Genomic DNA, 22,135 nt, shown 5'->3' with positions numbered 1-22,135 from the left:
TACTTTCTGACTTTCGACTCTGTTTTTTTTGTTGCTTTTCGGAATTGACACCTAAAAGCGAACTTTAAGGGCGGTGGGTGGCGTTTTCAGAGAGTGGGAGGGAGGGGTTTGAGAAAAACAGCAATAGAGTCACGTCGCCCAGCTTATTGTTACAGTTTTCACTTGGACGTCCAACGTCGACGCGACGTTGTCGACAGCTATAAATCAAACCCCTGGAAGAGGGAAGGGAGTCCAAGATTTCTTCTTTTTGTGTTCCCCTCGGTCCGACATATTCTTTCCGGGCAGCTATTATTCTTGGCGTTTTGCCGTTTTTTTATGCTCCCGGACCAATATGCTTCAGTGAGAAGACAAGAAGCTGCTGCGAGAAGGGTGCTCATAATTTTGCTACTATTAAGCAGTGGCCAACAATCACTTGATAAATGCTCGAGCGGGAGTCAACGTCGACGGGGGGGGTTGTAGAAGAAAATTGGGTCGTTTCACCGAATTGGTCGTTTCGTCGAATCAATCGCTTCACCGACTTTTCTTCAAATCTCAGAAATGTACGTAATTCGATGAAATGACCCATTGGGTCAAACGAATGTTCTTTTTGTAATCATTCGATGAAACGGCCGTTGACTCAAATGAAATATTCGATAAAATGACCCCATCGGTATCAATACTTTGGTTTGAACCAGATATTTGCCGATAATTTTTAACGAAATGGCCACTCAGTGTACTGGGCCGTTCAGCGAAACGATCCTTCAACAAATTTGCATTTTCGGTGAAACGACCAATTCGTTCAAACAATTTTTTTTTGCTAAAATATGCTTTTTCACAGTCGGTATATCGAGCCGATTTTTCTTCAAAACATTAAAGGTGCTCATGATTCGGTGAAACGACCCATTTGATAAAACAGAATCGTTCTATTATGGAAAACGGCGCCTTTAAAAATCCAACATTGCTACAAAAATACCAAAGATGTTCATGAAAAACCAATAAAATGAAATAAAACATGTTTTATGATACAGCAATTTTGCACACTTATTTTTTTATGAAACGACCACGCGATATCAACATTTCGGTGAAACGACCCAAGTTGCGAAAAAAGGTCATTTTTGGTAAAATGGCTCAATTATGTGATACGGCTCCTTTTTAAAAACCAACTGTCCTCCAAAAACACCAAAGATGTTCATGAAATAACCTATAAAATTGAATAAAACATGTTTTATGACAGAACAATTTCACACAATATTATTTTATGAAACGACCACTCTAATTAAACATTTCGGCGAGACGACCAAAGATGCAAAAAATCGTTGAAATAAATTTTTCAATGGAAAATATATCCTTTAGGTGAAACGGCTGTTCACAACAGTATTTTTTTGATAAAATGATTGTTAAATGAATTGACCTTTTCGGTGAAACGACCTATTTGGATGATTTTGTGAAACGCTATTTGCTAAAGAATTCACCCTTTCGGTCAAACGGTCACGGGATTCTTATTGTAAAACGCTTTTTCTGTTCATCAAGTTACAAGATAATTATAAATTCGGTGTAACGACCCATTCGGTGAAACGGCCTCTTTGGTTAAACGACCCAATTTCTGGAACATATTTGTTGGCGAAATTCCCTTTTCGGTGCAATGGCCTTAGTGAAGTGACTCAACATAGGAAAAAGTTAATCGATCATTTCGATGAAATGACCCATTCGATGAAGTTCAGTTTCCAGTCGTTTAACAAATGGTTCTTTCGATAAAAAACTCATTCCACGTTAAGTTTGAAGGCAATTTGATCAAATAACCGATTCGGTAAAACAACCCATTCGGTGAAACGGCCCCACACCCTTGTGCAAGGTAGTCCAAGATAAATCTTGCAAGAGGGAGAATCGACTTCGGCGAAGCACTTGAGCTTTTCTTGTTTTCGGAAGCACCCCGGGAAGATACTACCACTACTAGACAACTTTTCGACTTGCGGTTGCTGAACTTTGCCGAACCACCCCAAGTGAGTGATGCCAAACTTGAGTTACTTTGCGGGAGAAACGTCGATGACGATGATGGCACTTGAGATTGTGAGTATCTGCTTCACACTTCACGATGAGCTTGCCAGTGAAGTGGCTTGTTAAGGGGGAGAGATGACCTAATTAGACTGGGAGGGTGGTAATTATATCGATAGTGAGATCAGGTTCTGTGAAATCCAGCTGGCTTGGTCAATAACGGCGCCTGCCATGTCAGACTGTAGATCACACGTTTAAACGCTTCAAAGTTTTAAATTGAGGCTAGAAATCTTGTGATATCTAATGAATGATTTTGATCATTAACGGCGCCTACCTTGTCACAATGTAGATCTCAACAATCTTTAACTAAATCTTCAGTGGAATTTAACAAAACTTCCTCAATTCACCCAACGTGAAATCATGCTGCGAATCACAACACCTCTCAATTATTCGCTGAATTTATTACGGGCGCCCACCAGTTCTTGATTACATTCGCCACTTCATAAACGCGAACCGCGAGAGCAAATGTTCCAGATCCCATTAAAATTCCTCGAAAATTCCGCCGTTTTCGCGCGGAGCGCGCGCACCGCCGAAGACGATTAACCGGGTATAAAATCTAATTAATAAATAATTGCCACCGGAATACATTAGCAAGCATTATCCTGGCAAAGTTGGACGTACTGCTGCTGCCGTCGATGTCAGGAAGTTCCCAAACCACGGCAAGGTGTTGGCCATTGACGGGGCCCTCGTAATTGATTCGACGACCGGTAATATAATCCGCATCGCCCGATCGGGTGGTGTGGCCTCAAGTCATAATATTGCTGCGTTTCGGAGAGAGATGGGTTGCCGTCGATAAGTTTTGGGCTTCCTTCTTTGAACCCGAGTTTTTTTGGGTTGTTCCTTTCTTCACGCAGTATTTGATCCTATTACGATTTTTAATGAAACGTAAAATATGAGGGCAGGTGCCGGGAACAGCTGCGTCCAGAGGTTGCGCCGAGCCCTCTATCATTATCCCTTCCTGCTGACGGTGGTGATACCATCGCCGGGGATCTCCCGGTAACACGTGGCAGACGGTCGCTGTCTGTGTAGAACCTGCAATTATGGGGGCACGCCCCGTAACCGAACGTCCTAATTGATCCGTTTGGCTTAACTGGACCCGCAGGATGTTGGACTGAAATTTTCATAGCTGGAATTTGACAGGTTAACGTAGAGAGCACAAATTCTGCTCTATACTGTGATATAAGAACTGATTAAAGCCACTTTAGTGCTGATTTGATTACAGTACAAAGATACAACACACAACTGAAAGGAAAAATCTCTCAAACTGGTGACAACGCGGTACAGCATGTATACTGATAGGTTTAAGCACTAAATGAGAGCATTTTACTCTCAGATCTAATGATGAGCATCAATTCATTATTTGAGAGTATTATACTCTCGTTTTGCCCGTAAAGCTCTCAATCAAAATTGAGGTCATTTTACTCTCAACAATCTTTTGTTGTTGAACAGAGCTGTAAGTCTACTTCAAACAGCATTGTAGAATCAGTTTCATTCCATAATCTAACAAAAATGTTACTAAACCAAGTGAGAGGCTCAAGGCTGCCAGCAAAATTCCTCAGACATCCCCCAACGCTCACGCTCCATTTATCAAGCAAATCAGTGTTAAATCAACACAGAACGTCCACAGTGGACGCGCTCACCTTCCCCGTCCGATACAATGTTGTTGTCAACGGAATTCCAGCAACTTGGAAGGCAAAACGAAAGTAAGAAAAAAAACGATATTTGAAGGCGAACCAGCTTCACCTGCATGCATATTTTAAAAAAACCAGACCTCCGCTTGAAAAACCTGTCCCGCAGTCCGCCTGGCGCTACCTCCTCGAGCTGAACTCTTTCGGGGAGGCTAGTCTGATTGATTGATTTATTCATGAGGTACTCCAGCAGGGCTACTAAACACTCGCCGGTTAGGACTGCCTTGGGCGTGGACCGCCCAATTTGTTGCGTCTTCTTCATCATTGATACCGAACATTTTCGGGTTCTGAGCCATAAATTACGCGTTCACACTCTCGAGCCGTTGATGATGGTCGGTTTTCGGGGCGTCAAATTAACGTCTACAGAATGGATTTCGGGCGGCGGTGTTGTCACTCTGACGTTGGGTTCACGACAACTTATTAATGATCGTTTTTCTGCCAGTAAAACTACAAAATCAGACAAGAAGACCCAAGTCTGCTTTCAAACACGATATAGTGCTGATTTGGGGCTTGTCTTGATGCCGTCTTTAATACTACCCAAGTCTGACTCGGTGTTCCAGAAATATCTAGCATCCCAAAGCAGTAGATCCACCTCAAAGAGCCATCCAAAAATCTACACTTGAGACAGACGGCCGAGAGTTAAGCGGTCTCAGATTTGCTTGAGAGAAAAATAAACTACCTCGAATTACCATCAAAACATTGCGTTGAAAAAGTTCATATCTGCTGAAATACCACATGCTCATAGCCCATGTGACACAGCACTAAGATAAAGGTCGCGGGATCGATTCCCGTGATCAAAACATTCTGTTTTTTTTTTCAGAGTTAGCAGAGAATAAAATCCTCTTAGTCATTTCGATGTAACTTTTCAACTCTCATTGAGAGAACCTTTTCTCTTGAATCGGTTGAGGTTGGTAGACCAAGCCATAACCATCTACTTTAAGGATCTGTGTAGAGCTATCGTTGCCAGTTTGGTAACCTTTGAGTGCTAGCACAGACGAAAACTTGGAAATCTTACACGTTATTGCATGTAATTTTTATCCACGTTATTTTACAACGTTTTCATCATTTTCTGTTTAATTTCACATTATAACACATTATTCTAGTAAAATTACTCATGGAAATTTGAACAATTCTATTTGATCTTAACATAAAGTTGCATTAAATTGGTTGTCATGTAAATTTACAGATTTCGCACTGTAATCAAAGCCACAGTAGCGTGTAACTTTGTCAAAATCTGCCTAGTTTTGTACTTGTTATTTGTTCTCACAAATACAAATAAATACCAGCTTCTTCAAATTAGTTCCTGTCATGTCAAAGGACTAACACTAATCCAACCTCTTATTCCGCAAGTTTCATAATTAAGTGCCCACTAGCGCCCTACCAACGCCACACCACAAACCCTTCCACAAACAAGTGGCTGATCCCACCTCTTTCGCCACACTTCAAAAAAGTCTGTGTTTACCGACACTCGTTTATGTATGTGGGATCATCGCACGTACACCCCAACACGGACGCGAACACACACACACACATATGGAGCGCGTTTACGCCCGCATTCGCTGGAATTAATAATGGAAAATAATAAAAGTATCACACTCGCACAAAAACCCCCCCACCCAAAAGCCACTAACAGCAATTGATATGCTGGCCTTCGATTGGGTTCTGGGAAGTGGCCGAACGGTTGCACGGGTGAAAATGATGGAAAAATGTTGCATGTAATTGTATGTAAATTGTTGTAAACTGAAATACAGCAAAATCTATTAACGAAACAAAATTTACATCACTTCGCACGTAAATTTACATTTTTTAACCGTAATCAATAACACAGTAGCGTGCTCAAAGGTTCGGAAAAATGTAAAAAAAATCTTACTTTTAAATGCATGTAAATTTGCTTTATCTCAGAGGGGCCAACACATTTGAATTTACGTAAATGTCCATCATTTTATTTTTTTTTTTTTTTTGATAATATTTTGAATTACATTTTAACGATTCCTTTCAATCTAAACATACAATTTTATCAAATCAGTTGTTACGTGAATTTACACATTTTTCACTGTAGTCAAAGCCGCAGTAGCGTGCTGAAAGGTTCGGGAAAATGTTAGAAAAATAGTACATGTAATTGCATGTAAATTTGCTTTATCTCAGAGTGGCCAACACATTTAAATGTACGTAGATTTCCATCTTAAAAATAATATTTTGAATTACATTTAAACGATTCCATTCAATCTAAACCTACAATTTCACCAAATCGGCTGTCACGTAAATTTACACATTTTTCACTGTAGTCAAAGCCGCAGTAGCGTGCTGAAAGGTTCGGGAAAAAGAGGGAATACTGAGCTGCTGCTGCGGGTGTGTTCATTTGCAAGGGTGGCCGATATCGATGCCGGGTCGGGTCGGGTTTCCATTTTTCATGAAGCGACCGTTTTGGGGTAAAGTGTTTTCCGGGAGCTTCAAAAGTGGGCGGTGGGAAAATCTGGATTCCCGGAAAAGTGTTACTTTTTGTAACATGGATATCAATGGAATTCTCGATTAAGGGACAAATCTGTTGCTGACATTGAACTCGTTTTGAATATTTAATCTTAAATTTCATATTGCATTAAATTGAAATTTTTAATAAAATCAAGAATTGACATCTAAACCCATCTGCTCCCAACGAGAAAGTTAAGAACACATGAATTTGAAATGATTAATATGAACGAAAAATCAAAGTCGCTCGAGGCGGGGTTCGATCCCCCGTCCTTTGGATTGGTAAGCAAAAATGCTAACCACTAGGCCATGACGACTTGGTGAGCGTGGACTGGAATTAGGAATACTGTTACAGAGAGCGAGTTGTGGCGCTTTAACCACGGCAAATAGTGTCCAGGGCATTCGTGGAAATACAATGTCCCATCCCAGAGGGTCCCGGAGTACCAAACCTTCTTAGCATGGTGCTCCCAACGAATACAACCAAATCTCGGAGCGTATGGTGGTGTGTCCCCACGCTTCTTCCTCCCCTGTCGATTCAGAATTGTGTTGTTGTTCGAACACTCAGTGCTCAAACTCAACCCAATTACGAGTCATCTCTGCGATACGGCTTTACGCAGTAGGCCTGGCCGCTTTAACGCTTGTGATGTTTCAATGCATTTCAATGCAATGGCGCACTGCAAATGTTAATAAATGACAAGAAGAGTGCTAGGCGTCATCTAACCTAAGGCACTCTCCAGGATCCCTTCGAAAGATTGGCTGCGCTAGGGTCTGATTAGATTAGATTAGATTAGAAATCAAGAATTGACATCTAAACTAGGTTATCAAATTGAGATCGGTAGACTATTTCACCACATCAATATGAACTCAATATTGATTACCGATATCCTGCCATAAATTACCCTCTGATTACCGCAATCTGACCCGCAACAGGTCATCAGTAGGTCGTCCTTTTCCCAACCCCGCAGCAAGTCCAACTGCCAGTCCGATTAATTTCCCCCTCATTCATATCCCCGTTCCCAAAATAATCATCCAAGAAATTACTGTCCCTCGATACTGAATCGGCGACAGCCGGAGAGAGTATGGTGTGGCATGGCGGCGCCTTAATTGATCGAAATTGCCCCCATCATTACTATTCATTTCCCAATAACAAACGAGCAGTCGGGCCGACCTCCTCCTCCTCCGTCATTTCGATATGGATTCGATCCATTGTGCACACTTTTGTTGTAGCTCTGCGCTCTTTCGAAACTAGATTTATGGGCTGGAAATTGGACTGCTGCTTCTGTTGAGTTGTAGTTTTGTGTTCAACCCCCCCTCAAGGATACAGAAATGTTGTGAATTATCCGTGGATGGTGTCATCATTACTGGATTGGTTACCCTCGGGCCGTCAGCGAAATTATTGGAAAGTTCAGTTTCTTCTCAATCCCGATTATTAGGTAGGGACAGCCCTAGCTCTGCTTCAATGACCTATTTTAAAATGGCGAAGAACCTAATGACCAAATTTCGAGGTCATTGTTTATTGACGGGTCGCCGACCTATCTTTGAACCCAAGATGGCCATCATGTTTCTTAGAAGGCTTAGGAGGTCATACGCCTTTATAGGACATTAGGTCATTCAGATAATATGAGCTGTTCATGGATTTATTCGGGATAAATCATAAAAATTTTCAAAGCAGTAGTGTACTTAAAATTCACAACAAGTCAATTTCAGGTGGTATTAACGTACCGTCAGCTTTAGTACCTTACCCTAGCTCAACATTTCAAAACAACTACAAACTCCATTCATTCACCCGTTTCGCGTACAAACCGCCTCATTCTCGTTACCACCGTGCACCCCTGCCGGGCACCTTTCCGGTCGGTTTAATGCAAGGGAATGATGAAACGAGGGGAATCACAAATCCGCATAAATAATTTCAAGATTGTTCAGGTGTAAACCGAAAACGCGATCAAAAATTAAAGTGGAAGAAAAAAGGCTTTTATCTGCTTATTTAATTGTCGGTGTATAGGACGCCGCATTGTTCAATCATTTTCTGGCGGACAATAAATTTTGCAGTCCAAAACCAGTCATTGAATTGGAAAAATAAAATTTATTTTTTCAAATTTTCTTTTCTTGATTTGTGTGCACCAACGTCGAAGACCAAGATTGTTTACTTTTTGCTCTTTGGTCTGACAGTCTTGGTCTGACAGTCTTGGTCTGACAGATTTGGTCTGACAGCTTTATCATGGATTTTGGTCTGGTCTAGGCGAGGGATAGGACACAGCACCTTCCTGGTTTAATGCGTCGTTGCTCGTCGTCGTCGTCGACGACGACCTTCCAGTGTCCTTTCCAAGCCCTATGCGAAAGCAACGCAATGCTCTCCAAGGACCAGCATAAAAGATTTATCCGACTGTGGCTGTGTGCGTTGCAGGCGCGCGCTTGTGTGCGGATATTTCGTAATTATCCTTTTTTTCCAGCTCGGCTCATCTGAAGAAAAGGCTTGCAGCTTGCCTCGACGGTGCGCGGTGTAGAGTACGTTCACGCTGGTGCCAGCAGCCTTGGCAAGATTAAAATCTCCGACTTGCCGGGAGGGAAACCGACCGTGTCAAGAAAGGGGGAAACGAACAACTAACCAGACCTGGATTAATAACAAAGAGCGGATCTCCCGAAGGTAGCCGCCGACGGTATCAAGCGGCAGATGAAGAAACTATATCATCTGCTGCTGCTCTCCCTCGAAAGATTCCTCACCAGCTGCGTCGTGGTCGAGTTGATTTCAATGCCAACTCTGGTTACTTGGATGTCCTTGAAGACACCGTCGACGGTCGTAGTCGGCGGCGCTCGAGGAGTTGGACCGAAAATTACAGTAATTGAAGCCACGCCCCACAGTCTCACGAACGCCCCTTGAACGTGACTTGCTCCTTGCGGAGCAAGGGTTCCCAAGGAGCAATCAACGATGACTATTGATTTTTCACACGCCACGCCATGCAAAGCAACGTGTTCTACGGCGAGCTCTCCGTCGAAAGGGTTATAGTTAGAAGGTGTACCTTCTGCGTCCTTTGTAATTACCGATTAATAACGCAAACATGGGATAAACACGGCCAATAGACGTGGTCGTTTAGCGTCGTCGTCGTCCTGTGTGTCGGTTGTTTGCCTTGAGTGCGGTTTTGTTCGACGGTAGAGGGTGCGGAGTCCGAGGGTGTCATGCTTTATGGTCGTCGTCGTCGTCGTCGACACGATTCAACTGGTTATGGCCGGCCCGACGGGGTAGACACGGTCGTCGACGACGACGCAGCATATGTGCGAAATGAAAACACCTCGAAATATCACGGATTTCAACGCGACGATGCAGCGTAAACGGCGTGAAATGGACCCGAGGACGACGCGGTGGACTGACCTTTGTCGGGTTAGAGCAAGTGGTGCAACGGTTTGATGAGTGATTGGGTAACCGGCGACTAAGATATCTAAAGAAGCTCAACTCAATGAACCTTCGAGGAAATTTTCGATTATGAACCACTGTTGATCTGGATAGGTCCGGGTTCCCTCCAGAAACCAAACCTCATCAAACGTCAATCTAGTTCCATTGTCAAGAGTTTCCCATCGCAGCAAGCTGTGGAAACCGAACAAAAAAGCGGAAGACCAACAGAAGTCACGCTCGCGGTCATTAAGAAGTCAATGACTTCTGTGTGGCGAGTTCTTGAACTTCCAAAACCTGCGACGGCTTCATGCAGCCCACTCTAGCGCGCTCTTCTAGCACCAATTGAAACCCATGCCGCCAACACACGACTCCGAGACCCACGGGGAGGCCGCCTAATTTGTCACGTTCCGCGGGGTCTGCAACGATGTCTCCAGCAGGTTTTTCGGGAGGAGAGCAACAAAAAAAAAAAAGATCGTGAGAAGACATCCTGGGCAGAACGTTCGACAGTTGGTTCTTCGCGCAATTGGCAATTTGTAGCTGCCCGTGGTCGTGACTTTCCAACTGGAGCAAATTACCCTGCGGTCACAAGTACCTCCAACGGGCAACTAACCTCATTTCTTTCCGGTGTCAGTTTCATGTGCCGACCTCTCTCTCTCTCGGATGTTGGGAGCTGTGGGTGGCCACCCCTGGCGGTGGAACCGGCATTCCTGCGCGAAATAATTAGCATAAATTTTCTCCTCCGGCCTCGCGCTGAGGTTACACCGGCAAAAAAGTTTCCGTCGCGCAAACAAGCTTCACACCGAAAATCGTCAATCCCTGACGACAAGGTGTAACAGCTTCTGTTGCTGACCTAACCTCACTCTTCACAGTGGCATTTTTCACAGTGTAACACCCCCAACCGCAAACAGTTGGAAGAGCTGAATTTTTATTAGAATTTATTCTTCCGTCGACGACGTCGACCTTTTCGGAAGCGTGTACGGAAACGACACCACCCGCACGAGCGAGCGTCGTACGGAATGTGAAAGTTTAGTCGGCTTTGGCCACGAATCTTCACGCCGGGGAGCGGAAGCGCGGTTAAGGTGAGGGGTCACACGGTGGGGTTAAAAGTTGAGAAGAAACTTTGATTCCATTTTGAATTCTCAAACCCATTTTCAACGAAAATCAGCAAACAAATAACTTCAAATTACATCGATATCAATACCACCGTGCTCCACCTGGTGAAGGAGTGACAAACGCGTGTCTCACACAGCTCCACACGTCTGTCAGAAAATCGATTTCCATCATCGAAAAGCTATTAAATGTGAGGTGTTATGGTTCAGATTGCGTTACATTGCGTGTGAAGCTCATCAGATATTGATGGATTGCGTTCTGATCAAAATTTTGAGATTGAAAAACACGATTTTAATTGATGTAAACAAACGAAGAGGTTAGGATTGTTGACAGGGTGTCTGTCCTTTCAATCTCATCAACCCACGTGAGAATAAGATTGCAGAAAATATCATCTTGATTTTGCTACATTTAATGAAAGCCTTTCTATCAAAATAGCACGGAGTACGTCCAAAAAAATTGCCCTCTTGTAAAATTAACATCAATCCAATACATCGGTCACAGTGAAAAATAGTGAGATTTTACATCAGGAACTGGTGAAGTTTTCTTCAAATTCTGTTTAATTTCACATTTTTACACATTACTTTAGGTAAATTTACTCAAAAAGAGGTAGTATTCAATCAACACAATTTTCAATCCAAAATTCCACTTTTTCATTGTGCTGCTGTGTACACGATTTTTGATCTTTAAAAAGCATTGGAAAGATGAACTCTTAAAATTTTAGAAAATTTAAGGGTTGAAAGTTTGACTTGTTTTATGTGAATGTCATTTTTTTGAGGGGTCAAATTTGGCTGTGTTTTTTAGTAACATTTCCTATATTATAAGTTTTTTTAAGTGTGTTTTTTCCGTTGTACCTAAACATTTACATAGGGCTTTAGGACCCTATTTAGTTAGTACAGGAGTTTTTGAGTTCAATTCACAAATTCACAAAATTTGGGAACGATTAGTTTAGTCCCTTTTGTGTGGCCATTACACAGTAAAAAAATGTGTAAATTTTGAAGGTGTAATTTTGGAATGTTGATTTTTACCTCTTTTAATATGTAATTTTACCTCAATTTAGATTGAAAAAGTGACATTACAAAAGAAAAGCGGTAAAATTACACATTTTCAGAAGAATTGCACATATTTTCAGACGTAAGAAATGTACACCTCCCCGGGTGAAATATTACCATGATTTTTTTTACTGTGTACGGTGCGAAAACTTTTTTTGTATTTTGATTATAGTAAATGACTTTTGACGCTATATTCAAACCGAACTCGTTCAAAGTTGACATGCAACATTTCCGATGAAAGCATGTGTGAAAAGGGGAATTCTATGAAATTATTGATGCAAAACTAATTTTTTTTGTTACAAAATCCATTATTAAATAATTTTATAAAACATTTGTAATTATACATTAGAACCAGGTGAACATTCAATTAGTTTAAATTAGACTGGTAAAATTTTACTTTATGTTTTTGTCCCTGGTTGAACGAGTCAAGGACGACGAAGGACCAAACAAATACTGAACTTCAATTTTCAAGCTTTTTTTGGAGACAAGTGTGCTTTAACCAGCATTACAGTTAAGTTCCTATAAAAATAGCAAAATATCAATACCTTATGGAAAAAAATCCGGAATTCAAAACAACTGTTAAAAATCGGTAGTCCACAAATTCAAAATTATTCAAAATACTTAAAAGAATTTATTTGTTTGGTTTATAATCGATTTTTCAAGTTTTTCAATGCAAATAACTTGGTTTGCCCCCACTTTTTTTGGAGAATTGATAGCTTTTTCACTAGTAGAAGTCATTACCAAACTTGACCATCACTGATGTTTTTTTTTTTCAGAAAATCCAGATTTTTTTTATAAATTTCCTAAACAAACAAATTCTCCGATTTTTCGATTTTTTTTTTCAAATTCAAATTATTCAATTCAAATCAGCTCTAACAATTGATATGTTAAAAAATAAGTGTTTTTTCAGATGTTAAAGCTGAATTGAAAATTTTGAAAATATTTTAATTTGAACGATTCGAACGATTCACGATACATGCATTTTTTGACAATTAAAATTAGAATATAATATTTGCTTTGTCTTTCAACCCTGTACAACCCAAACCCGTCGCTAGACATGATTTTTGGACCAATTTTTGATTTCTGGAAAGCATTGGAAAGAAGAACTCTTAAAATTATAGAAAATTTGTGATTTGGATGTTTTACTTTTTTGTGACTGCCTTTTAATTTAATTTTTCAATGTTAACTTTTGGTGTGTTATTTTTACTTACATTCTTTTTATTATAATGAAAAATTATTATGTAGTAATTTTTGTGATGTTCCAGACTGATATTGGTATTATTCTATAGAAGAACGGGAAAACAGTCAATATAGTTACTGTTACGATGCAAATTGTTTCAAAAGTGTTTGTTCCTCGGCGGCGAAAAATGAAAAAAAAAAATATGGAAATCGAAACTATTTGAAAATGCATTTTACACTAGTTCAGTTGTTTTGCAACCATTAGTTTTCAAGAAATGTAAGATTTTTCAAAAACAAAAATTTCAGCGAACATTTTTTTTGTGATATTAAACATCGAAATTTTCAAAAAATCAAAAGATTCTTAAATCAACCCAAACATGCTAAAAATAATTGTAAACGCCGGAGATTGCATTTGAAATTGATTCCATTAATTAAATTTCCATCGATATTTTGAAATTTTTTGAAAAAAAAAATTTGCCCCCTGGTTCCCCCCCCTGGTAGCCAACTTTGACGGGGGGTGAAAAAAAACTAAAAAGGCAAAATGCAATGAAATACTATCAGAAACAAACATAAACTCAATAAGATAAATGCAATTTGAAATCCTAATAATTAAACAAGAGAAACATAAACCAAGAAAAGTGTATATACTTCATAGAACAAATGATGCTCAAAATGATTTGCTAAACAAGCTAAAAATAGAAAAAATATCGAAAAAAGTTAACTTTAGAGTGTTAAAATTATTATACTATTTTGGTGATATAGAAATCTATTTTTTTAATTCGCAATAATGTCAAATTTACGTTGACAACTTACAAATATTAGCATTTTTGTATGACCCAATCTCACCCCCCAGACCCAATGTTACCGCTGTCGACGGTACCCCAAAAGATGGCATTTTTTCACCAAAAACATATCCAAAAGTGAAAAAATTGGTTCTGTAAGAATCCTGATAGAACGGTAGAACAATTTTGCTAGATTGCTGTAAGAATATCTAGCTCTGTAAGAACTCTGCTACAATCCTGCTAGAATGGCGTGACTGGGAGACAGTGAGGCCGAGATACATAACCTCCTTTCAGATCAAAATCTGTCACAGAATGTCACAGATTTTTGTTTTGTGTGTAGTTTTGTTATCTATTTCAAAACAGTTTCAACTTTATTTGTCTAACCATGAACTTATGAATTGGAATTGAACCGAACTGTCAAAACAATCGCTGCATCGCGAATTGGAGAGTTCCAATATCTCACCCCCAGTTTGAAACGACGCAAAACCGGCCTGCCCGGCCAGCAGTGCCCAACGTGTGTTCACAATATCGATCCAGAATCGAGCCGCCTCCCTCGACTAAACTTCTGTTTGTTTGCACCGGAATGTGGTGCGCAGTGGTGCAAATTTATGAATAATTAAAAAGCGAAAAAGAATGCTGTTTGCTATTTTTTTTTTCTTCTTCTTCTTCCAAGTTCCGAGAGCTGTGAACCGCAGCAGCGTGTTCGCTTTCATCGGAACACGTTTTGTTTGTTTACATGTACTCGCTTCACATGTGTCAGTGTGTGTGTGTGTTCAGCTAAACAATGTGCTTCTTCTTTATTTTCGCTTCGACCCCTGGACGACCCGCGCACCCTCTCGCGGAGCATATCGATACTTCAAAGGACTGTCGGGGATGACTTTTGAAGTGGATGACGTCTTCCACGTGGATGTTTTCCAGCTCTCGGACGGATCGATGCGGTGTATTACGCAGTTGCATCACCACCGACCGTGTACTTGTGCGCTTGACAGATGAATTCAGGTCTTTCACTTTCATGTTTTGTATCACTGTGTGATGATCCCGCGTTGTGAACGAACACGGAAAAACGCGTGTTTTAGCTGTTCAATTTTTTTGACAGCTGTATTGTTGGGGTAAGGCGAGTTCAATCCTAGTAACCGATGACTTTTTTTTGCATTTGCTTTTTTCAGTTTTTCCGTGTACCGAGCTGAATGCATCGTTAGAGCTGCATGTGCACGTCCGGACCAAAAGGGGTTCGCCGTCGACCCCCTTTTTGTTTTGTATGATTGAACAATTATCAAATCATCAGAGCCCCCTCTACCGCAGTGTTCACAGCTGTGTTGGTTTTACTGCGTCTCCAAGCTCGGGCACGATCCGTATCGGTAACGGTGACACGTGACTCGTGGTGACGATGCCTCGTAACAACTGCGAAATTCGAGCAAAATCAAAACATAAACAACCCTGGTGGCGTCGCAGCGCTGTGAGTCGTTCAAGGTCATGATCAGGAAAACGCGCGCGAGTCGCGTGTGAGCGTGATTTTTTCTCTAGTTGTTTTGACTAGCCGTGGTTCTTTGAATGCTAGAGAGAGGAAGCGTGGTTCTTGATTTGTGGAAGAACCTCCGAAAGTCGTCGTCGTCGTAGTCTGTGGGTGCTCTTTCTGCGAGGAAATCTAATTTTAATTACTCTGGGTTGTTTATAAATAAACACTCTCAACCAACAAAACGCTTTTTGCTGTACTCGGTAGTATGTGTGAATGCTGTGGAGAGTACTTGCTGCTGCTTGGGTGGTTTGAGCGGTACAGAACTGTTGACTGTTTAGAGATGGTTTTAATGAGAATTTGATGGGATGCGTGGTATGGTGTTATTTGCCGCGGTTTTTCCTATTTATGTGGCTGGTAACAGAACAACTTTCAACGGTTTCATGGGACGAGTAGTCTGGAGTACGTTTTAAAGTCGTGGGACAAGATTTTCCAGGGACACTAGGGACAAAAAAAGGGATTTAGATGACGGAAATTGTTGAACCTCCACTTTTTTAAGGGGATAAGGGAAAATCTCCACAGTATCCCCAAATAAGTTTCGTTTGAAGTTGGACAGTTTCTGCATCAGCCAAAATCAAATCTGATGCAAAATATACTTTCCCATAATTTCGTAGCCGGCCTACGGCTATTGGATTGGTTGAATACATACCTACACAAAAGACTTTCCAAGGTATCCCAAAATAAGTGATCAGTATTCGCATTTATTAACACTAAGGTCCAATAAGTGGCTCCATCTAGAACCTCTCAATCTGGTCGGCCACAGCGCACCCCCACAAATCGTGTCCCACCCTAATTTCAATCAACGACCGCTACTGGTCCTGCCTCACAAGGCACAGTAATTTTTCAATCTTGTTCAAACTTCTGGCGCCCAACCCACCTCCCGCTGGAAAATGGCTCCACGGAATCAATCTGCCATACCCAACTTCACCAAGTCGCAAAAACCGTCACCGCCACTCGACCTTCCGCAGTCCCGACCGCGCTCTCCGGTGGTGGGTTGGCACACAATTAATCTTATAAATATTTACTTCCAAGCCATAATTTACATAAATACTCGATATCTCTATAGCGGATCCGCGTGCGCGACTTCGCGACTGCCGCAGCCTGTCTCTGTAGATCCAAGTTCTAGACGCGTCGTCGGATAACGACTTGAAGCCCGACCTGACGAGCGGGGCACGCCGGGCATAATTCATTCGATTTTTCCTCACGCGCCAACCATTACCATCGAAGTGTAGGGAAGAGATGCCGGGGTCGAAGAAGTGGTACACCTTCGGCAGGCTCGGATAGCCGTAATAACTCTATACAGAGGGAGGGAGAGAGAGAGCGAGCGTAGCATAAATTGTTTATTCCAAATGAGTACCCCTCGTGAATCAATACCTGATGGTAATTACTGCGTTGGGCTGCTAGCGGGTTGGTCCTCTGGTTGAGGCTTCACAGCGCGGGCCCCGCGCAACAGGTTGTCAGAACAAATTGGATAGCATTAGCGCTAAATAGTTAGAATTTCACAACTGCGCTAATGGTTGGGTGTTCACAGCAGTTGGTTGATTTGATCTTTTCTACAATTACACATGAGAGGGTTAAAAATTTGAGGCATCTTCATTATCTGTAGAGTCGAGTTTTTTTACGAGTTGGCCTCTAGCTGTCCGGTTTCAACAACAACATCTGTACAGAGTTGTTCAAAGTTGGTCGACTCCGACTTCGAAGAGTATGTCAACTCCTACTACAGATATTCAAAAAGATCAGACTCTACTGATTTCGACTCCAACTCCCACTCCGACTTCAAAACTCATTTTGAGATATCCTCAAAATAACCATCACAACTTTAATTTTATGAAGTAGACAGTTTGCAGCCGTCTAGACCAAACCACAACTTGCGTACCATTCAGATTAAGTCAACTCCTACAACAGATATTCAAAAAGATCGACTCTAGCTCCCACTCCGACTTCAAAACTCATTCTGAGATATCCACGAAATTACGATCAAAATCTTAATTTCAACATTTCTTTCTTAGAGTATGTCAACTCCTGCTACAGATTCTAAAGAAGCTCAGACTCCACTGGTTCCGACTCCAGCTCCCACTGCGACTCCAAAACTCTTTTTGAGATTTGAGAGAAAAAAACACACACCCACTCAAACTCAATTCCGCTCACGTGTATGCAAAACGCCGCACATGTTTGCGAACTGCTCAAACAAGCCCGAGCGAAAACGTGAGCGTTAGTTCCGACTCAAAGAGAGCGGCTGCAAAGCAGACGAGGCGCAGAATCTCTTGCATGTTATTAGCTAATTTGATGGTGCACAATTAGCCGAAGCGGCGCGACTGAGCGGAGCGTTTGTGTGTGAGTTCGTGTGACTTGTTTACGTTTACACGCTGCAGCGCAACTTGTCGGCTGGATTCGGGACTGGATCGTTGACGACGACGATGACTTTTTTGCGCAGTTAATTCTACCCTTGCTCAGAGAGGAGAACGAAAGGGTTGGTTTTAATTGAAATGTGTGGACTTAGTGAGTATCATTATTTAAATTTATTTTTTGTTCTGTATATTTCGAAATGGTGAGCAATAAACGATTCTTGGGTGATTGAGGTAAGTGGATACCGAATTAATGATCCTTGCCACTAATGACAGTTTGGCGTGCCGAAGGAGCGAAAACATGCTGTTACTCGCTTAACAGGTTTGCCAATTATTGAACGGTACACAAACAGCTACCAATTTTCCAAATTATGTGTACTTAAACAGCTCCTTTATCGTCAGAAATTATATGAAATGAGACCACAACTTTTCTTTTGTTTTCACAGAAGAGCGTTTGTCAACAAAAGAAAACTCTCTTGCTTCAATCATGCGTATTCACTAATACATCTTCATTTCAGACGCATCGCTTTTTGCACTCTCATTGACAGTTGCGTGATAGCATTTTCACTAACACTTGCCAGTGCTTTTTGGTTGTACTATGAATACATACAAATATTTTACAACTATAAAAAATGCTGTATATTGTCACGTCGATTAAGGGGAACGTCCTTTTTTGCAATTTTACCATGGCTTGACACACGACTAGTTTTTTTTGTTTTTTCAATCAATTTCAACGAAATTTGAAAAACCAAAAACATCACGATGTAGTGTACATTCTTGAGAACCACTGTAAAAAAAATCAGGTCCCTAAGTTAAAACAGCGATTTCATATTTACTTATTAAAATCGAAAAAGTAGTGATTGTGAGTCGAATACTTAAATTTCACGCTCAAGAACAACTCTACCGTCACCGCTTCGCAAACAAGCAAACAAAAAAAATCAATTCTAAATAAAATTCAATAACCGAATCGCTTTCACCCCGATGGGAAAGTTTTACGTTTCCCTACCGCTCTCGGTGCCAACGTCGCGGGAAAATGCCCTCAACTTTGCGAGGAAAAAGACCTTTCCATGCCCTTCACCTTTTTTTCTCGCTATCACGTGGTATCACTTGGTGGGTTTTCCCGCCAGTGCCGTTTAGTTTTTCTTTATGTTTTTTTTTTCTTACGAGAAGCAAAACAGAAAGTTTGCTGCGGTTGCTGCTCTTTCGCGAGCAGTGAAAACTTGTATTTTTCATTTTGAAACGAGAGACGCTCGGAAGAATAGCAAGATGACGTAGAGGTGCACTTGTAAGAGGGGGGAGATTCTGAGCGCTGCACAGTGAGGAGTGCAGCGATAGAGTTGTGTCGAAATTTCGTCTACGAACTTTTCTCACTGCCGAAAATCGAAACAGATCTCTGAAAGTATGAGAGAACGATAGATGCATGAGAAACACTGGTTTTAGTTTATTTACTAACATTCGACAGCGCTTGACGTTTAACCAGCGAATGTCTTAGTGAGATCAAATTTCCTGATATTTTGCGAGAGAGAGAGAGGAGAGCACTCACTGAGAGAATCTCTTTCATCTCTTTCTCTCTCGCAAGATATCAGAAACATCGATCTCACTAATGCATTCACTGGTAAAACGTCAAACGCTGTTGTATGTACAGTAGCAAGTGTTTGTAAACAAAACAGAAGCTTTAAGAATATGTTTTACTAAGTAAATAAGATAGTGGGGGATTCGTGCAAATATCAATCTCTCATTAATGTTCTTTTGAGATTTCGGGCAAGATTTTTCCCGTATTTCATTTGGTCTCGTTTTCGGTACAGAGATGTATATTTTTCAGTTATTTGAGATTTTCAGCATTTTTTTTTCAAATGAATTGTGAATTTTAGTGTACTTCTTTGAATTTTGACAGCTATTTTTTGACAGCAAAATTCCAACGATGCCACGTGAGAAGTACCAAAAGAGCAATGTTTAAAGAAAGTTTCGTCTCCCAAAGTTTCACCTCCTGCTTTGTATGATTACACTATGGCCTTTGCAACACACACTCTCGCACCAAAGCCACGTGGAAAATCGAAAAGAAAAACTTTCGGAAAACTCCCCGTCGCGTCACTCTGCGCTGCACACATTGTTGCAAGTTGCGTTTTTTTTCTTTTCTTTTGGTTTCCTTTTTTTTTCACTACTTTCATTGAGTCTGAAACCATTCTGGCGGTTCCACCGGTTTGTGTGCTTGTGTGTGGTGGCAGAATTTTCCAGACGATTTCCCCGCCACTTCTCCTCCAACTCAGTACCCCCTCAGTATTAGACGGGAACGACGGGAGAGCAGATGTTCTACTGACCCGAGAACTGAGATGCTGGGTGAGGAGATGGTGAAAAATTTGGCGCGCCATTTTGCTCCGTTTTTGTTTGCTCCCACTAGTTGTAGTTTTATTTATTGGAAAGCGCTTTGCAAGAGTTTAATAATGCATAAAAATTGTAGAATGTCTGACTTTTTTGTTGGAAAACTTGTTTCAATCGATTTTGACATGTTTGTGTGTTCAATTTGGACATTGAAATTCTTACAACTGAAGATGGAAGAAGCTTTATCACTGAGAAAGTAATTTGAAAGAGACTCAGTCATTCTTCTCTCATACGCGAGATATCGGTGAATGCTCAAATCATTTCAAGATTATCATGAGAAATTTTGATCGCAAAAATGTCACTTTTCGGTGACGATTAACGTCATGGTGTCTAAGAAAATGTCAGAATTTCGTTCACTCTTTGATATTATTTTGAAACTTCCGTGAAGATATTTTTGGTCATTTTCCACGAAGAAACGATTTTTTTGGGATAATTCCATGCTAGCATCGAAGTCGAGCTTAGCTCCGGAAACGAAACGATGTAATTGGAGGCTGCTAACCGGGCGTGAAATCTCTCCAACTTCCGGTAATCGAGCCAACCTGGGCTGCGTCAACGATGCCACTGCGCCCAAAACGGTGTCCTACCACCCGGGAGAAAGCAACGGGATGCATCCGACAGTTTAGAGAGGCACGTTTGTCTATCTCATCATCTGACGAACCTCCGGCAAAACGATGATGTAGTTCACGAGCGTGGGTAGTTAGACAACTGTTGGAGCAGGTTTGACAGCTCGTTTTTTAAGGTTAGAATTTTGACAGTTGAGAGAATTTTATTTTTGAGAGCATCATAAATGAGATTAAAATCGTCATTTGACAAACTACCCCAATCTACCTGTAGCTGCTTGGCCTCCTGGAATGATGGAAGTAGTGAAATGATTAACGCAGCTCAACTGCTGCCCCGGGCTGCTCATAGCTCACCGCAGGTGCAGTCGGATGCCGTCGCGCGGGAAAAGTACTTAATTACTTTTCTTTGGATTACCCCGGATGAAGACTGCGTCCTACATAGACGGCCACCGTCAAGAGCCCACTCACTGAATGCGACACAGACTAAGAGAGCCCTGTAACTCTCACCTCTCACTCGAATGGCCTTAATTGCTACTCGAGAGAATCGTCACACCTGCGATGAGCACCGACTTCAACTTCCAAGTTCCAGATGAGCGGCGGCGCCGCTCCAGAACCTGACATATTGCCATTTTAATTTAATTGCCAACTATTTCTCGACGCTTTGCTCTTCTTTTATACATGCATGGTTACACAGTGGAGCAACAAGCTTGGCGCTCGTCGCGTTGGTGGTGACTTGACGCATTTTTTGACGTTTGCTGAACAAAATAGTATTCTTTAGTTCTCTTTGGGAGCAATCCCTTCTCTCGCTAACAAAACTGAAAACTCCAGAACGAGCCGCTCAGAGCAGCTCGTTAGAGCTTGGGCATCATAACACTGTTTTTTAAGATGCTTGAAGCATGAAAAAGCGAATATCACTTGTTTTGCTGTATTTATTGTTGAGCACATCTATCTTCTTAAAAACTGGCAATATTTTTACGAAATCAGTTTGCTCTTGACAACGAGCAACTCGGTAGGACATGAGCATCTCTACACTGAGTTGAAAGAGTTGCAAAAAAAAGCAAATGAGTGCTCCTTTTATTGCTCTCATCATGTTTGAGCTCCCCACTCTCATTCAAAATAAAAAAAATAACAATAGAAATTCTGTTTGCTCGCGAGCACGAGCAGCTCGCATAAAATCTCTGGAGCTTGAGCATTTCAATACTGAGGTTTCTGAGTGGCAAAAGGAGCTGACAAGAACTCTATTTTTGCGACAATCGCGAGCACACTTGTATTGTTATTGTGATTTTTTGGGGCGTTTTTTCAACAATATTTTTAACGAGTTCTATTTACTCGCGAGAACGAGAAGCTCACAACTGCTCGCTAGAGCATGAGCATTACTACTCTGAGCTCTCAGATTTGCAAAAAGAGCAAACAAATGCTCTCTTTTAGTTTGAGCTTACAACTTCAACTCAAACAATTATTTTTTCGGTAATTTTACAGGCTCGCGAGCAGCTCGCAACTGCTCGCTAGAGCGTGGGCTTCGCATCACTGAGTTTTGTTTTGTTTCAAAGCGAGTTCTCCATGCACCAAGCCAGCACAACCTCCACAGGTAGCTGCTGCTGCTGCTCAGTACAAGCTCACCGAAATTGGCTTGAAAGGAGTATCA

At 41.4% G+C, this 22,135-nt stretch overlaps 1 protein-coding gene across 2 annotated transcripts in view; it reads left to right on the top strand.

The window, feature by feature from the left end:
* The window catches only part of LOC6050290 (titin), a 293,026-nt gene that overhangs the window by 123,835 nt on the left and 147,056 nt on the right, over positions 1 to 22,135 (top strand). The window lies entirely within an intron of this gene.

The sequence above is a fragment of the Culex quinquefasciatus genome, chromosome 3 (genome assembly GCF_015732765.1).
Source record: "Culex quinquefasciatus strain JHB chromosome 3, VPISU_Cqui_1.0_pri_paternal, whole genome shotgun sequence".
Classification (NCBI taxonomy): Eukaryota; Metazoa; Arthropoda; class Insecta; order Diptera; family Culicidae; genus Culex; species Culex quinquefasciatus.
This window is presented reverse-complemented; position numbering and strand designations above follow the sequence as displayed.